The 3,691-nt window shown below is 34.0% G+C and overlaps 1 long non-coding RNA gene across 1 annotated transcript; it reads right to left on the bottom strand.

Annotated features, from left to right (window-relative positions):
- Positions 1-318: 318 nt before the first annotated feature.
- On the bottom strand, positions 319-2,645 carry LOC125802229 (uncharacterized). Its single transcript, XR_007439246.1, has 2 exons — positions 2,531-2,645; positions 319-1,054 (listed from the first exon to the last, which is right to left on the bottom strand). It is a non-coding gene; the product is annotated as an uncharacterized LOC125802229 (long non-coding RNA).
- Between the last annotated feature and the right edge of the window lie 1,046 nt (positions 2,646-3,691).

Raw genomic sequence — 3,691 nt, 5'->3', positions numbered from 1 at the left:
TTACAGTATGTTGCTGTAACTCAGATTACATTTTTTTCCTGTATTTAAATTACAAACATTTCTTGTATATTTTTACAGTAACTTCTTGTAATCCATACTGTAAAAGATTACTGTAGAATTTACAGTAATTAGCTGGCAAAAAAGTTGCCAGTAAAATTCTGTAAAAACCTTAAAAATACAGTAATTTGCAGTAAATAAGATTTACCCTGAAAAATTAGAAAATGCTAATCATATCCTAGCCATCCAGCCATCCATTTTCATCAATAAATTAAATTCAATTGCATTAGAATTTCTTCACAAATAAAGACAACCACACTGTTACAATGTCAAACATTTATTAATAATGTTGAGATAAGGTTGGACTAAAAACAATCTGTTTAAAATTCATAAATTCATAAAATTCAAAAGAAGTACAGGTACAGGGCACTTTTTTCTCTCTGATGCACTACAATTGTACTGTACAAACATGACATAACAATCTGGAGACTTATAGTAGAAAGTTAAACAGTAAACATTTTTTTTTTATCTTTTTTTTTTTAATAGACCTCTCATATTTATCACCAACACTGAAGAAATTCATGTACAACAAATGATTTAATTCTGCAAACATTTTAAAAAATCAGTAGAATTGGCCTTTAAAAATACATATTCCTGCATACAAGTGGAGAACGTATTTCATAAACATGTACCAAAATAAGAACTACAAGGGTAGATTTTTCTATTACAGCAATTAGGCATAGAAAGGTGTTTGAAAGGTGTACAGATTCTACCAAACATTGAATGAAATATAATTTAGCAAAACAACTTAACTAATCCAATAACAACGCATTCTGAATACACAATGAACAACATATGAACAACTGGGATGCTATGTCCACAAAGATCCTTGGTTCTTTCGTTTGAGAACTTTTCATTCCATACTCACACAGACAGCCATTCAAAGTCCATTAAGCATTTGAGAAGCGTACACACATGTGGGTTGACAGTGTTGCTCTTTTTCGCCGAGACCTTCCCACCTTTCTTGCCGATGGTTGGATTAATTCCAATGAAGCATCTAAAATAAAACATAACATAGCCCCATGGTTTATATCAAAGTATATGTTTGATAGGCTGCATGTTTCACATTTAAAATAAGATGCAATTCTAAATTGAGGTTTTATACCTAGTCTTACTTTAAACCATCACCATCCCAAGTCTACTGCAGTGTATATGTGGTGGACTTGTACTACTTTTATCTGCCAACCAAACTTTAATTCCAAGTTAAATAGTATTTTTAAAGTTTTTTCTTATCAACGAAGGGCTGGTGTGGCTGCAGGGTCAGTGAACATTTATCAGTTCAATTTTTCACCATTTGAGGTTAAATTTGAAAATATAAATGGGTGTAAAACATATAAAATTTTTTTCCATTTATCCTAAAATTTAACATTATGAGGAGCAGAAATGAAATGCATTCTGCTCCTCATAATGTAAATTTCCAGATAAATGGAAAAAAATAATTTTTACTTGTTTATCTGTTTTGTTTTGGGTTTTTTTTACTTTTTTTTAAGTAGTAGGATTATACCTCCAGCCTGGGGAGAACACAATGCCTGTCTGTGATTGGTCAGTAAGACTCTGCCTTATTGTGAGGAGAGGAGAGTTCCCAACTAGCACAACAATTTTATCAACACTCCTTCACATGTAGTATAACCAGCAGATAAAGTCCCACCTTTCCACTTAAAGAACTGATTAGCTTGCTTGTTATGGATAAAGTCCCGCACCTCAACACAGACCAATAACAAACAGGTATAGAGTTCTCCCCAGGCTGGTGGTACAATCCTACCACATTAAGTACAAGATGCAAAAATGGAAAAATTAATTAATTAAAAAAATATATAAATCAGAAAATAGCATTAAAATATTTTTTTCCCATTTTTACTCAAAATCAGACTGCGAGGAATAGAATGGAAAAACTAGAAAGAAATTCACCAAATGAAAAGTTTCATACACAAGTTTCTATTGTCTAATTTAGCCTCAAATGGTCAGAAAATTTAAATGAAATGTTACACAGACCCTGTAGGTTTTTATTCCAATAAAGCAGAAGCACACGTGATTCTACCTGTTTAAACAATTACAATTAGTTTCAGTATAACTAACAAACTAACAAGTTTTGCAGACAAGACTGTTAAAATGTATGCCCTGGTGCTGGACAGAGAATAGGTTCACATGGGTCCTGTGCAGATGTGTATATGTACATCCAAAGACAATTTTATATACTTCAAGTGAGAGCTTTTCAAATGGCCTCCATGTATTTTTTTTAATTTTGTTTGTTTCCCAAAAAAAACTTTAGTGCATTTAGTGCAAAACTTTAGTATCACTTAATAATAATATTATTAATAACCATAAAAATACAGGGATGCCATTTGTGGAGCTCTCGCATCAAGTATATGAAATTTATTTTGGATGTACATATACCCATTTGCCCTGGATCCATATGAACCTATTCTCTGTCCAGCACATATGTATAAAAAAACACAGGCAAGGACATACTTACCTTTGAATGAATTCAAGCGTGCATGACGCCTGCTCCTGGTACAGCAAATTGAAGTTGTAATAGGATGCAAACAAGGCCGCAATTCCAGCCACAAAGTTTGGATGGGGAGGTACCACCGCTCCTGTGAGATCATCACCTGAAAAACAGTAAACATAGTTCCATATGAATGTCAAATTTCCACTTACCCAAGTTGCAATCAATCCGCTTTCTGTTTTTTTTTTTTTTTCAAAACTTTCTGTTCTTTTAAGTAAATGGAACTTGTCTAAGCTGCTTAAAATATACTTAAATAAATAATCACAGTATAACTAAAAACACCAATTTACCAATCTACTTATTTTTTCACCCCCATTTAACTCAAACTATTTACGTTACATCTACTCAATTTTAATATACCCAACTAAATTAAATTAAAATAAAGATCTATAAATTGAAGTTGTTCTAACAATAGTTTTTAGTTTTACCAACATAGAAACTTTTTTTTGCCTTTGTATTTCTTAAAATATAAGCCCACTTACTTTCCACTCAAATTAATTAATTAATTCTCAGACTTTAAACGTCTTCATTTATTAAGATAAAAAAGTCACAGTTCTCACTTATTTTTGTGTGGCATGAACAGAGTAGCAAAATAGCTTGCTTGGTTATACGCTTATTTCTTTTATTATTCAGTTTACCATATTTTAAGTGCCTCTCCAGGCTAGATAGCTAGCTAGGTTAGCTATATCATCCCCAGTCCCACACACCGAGTTCCCACGCTAGCATTTAGCTCGCTACAAAATGCCTCTCCAGGCTAGATAGCTAGCCAGGTTAGCTTTATCTTCCCCAGTCCCACACACCGAGTCCCCACGCTAGCATTTAGCTCGCTACAAAATGCCTCACCAGGCTAGATAGCTAGCCAGGTTAGCTTTATCATCCCCAGTCCCACACACCGAGTACCCACGCTAGCATTTAGCTAATTAGCGCACTACAAAATGCCTCTCCAGTCTAGAGGTTAGCTATATCATCCCCAGTCCCACACACCGAGCCCCCACTTTTAAGTAATATAAACTTGAACTTACCAGCTGTGAAAAACAGGCGTTTCCAGGCTGTCTTGTCCTCTCTTCTCCTGTCTTCCCGCGCAATCCATGCAAGACTTTTACAGTGCATTACTGTGAAACTGCTTTG

This window comes from Astyanax mexicanus, chromosome 1, assembly GCF_023375975.1.
Source record: "Astyanax mexicanus isolate ESR-SI-001 chromosome 1, AstMex3_surface, whole genome shotgun sequence".
Taxonomy (NCBI): Eukaryota; Metazoa; Chordata; class Actinopteri; order Characiformes; family Acestrorhamphidae; genus Astyanax; species Astyanax mexicanus.
This window is presented reverse-complemented; position numbering and strand designations above follow the sequence as displayed.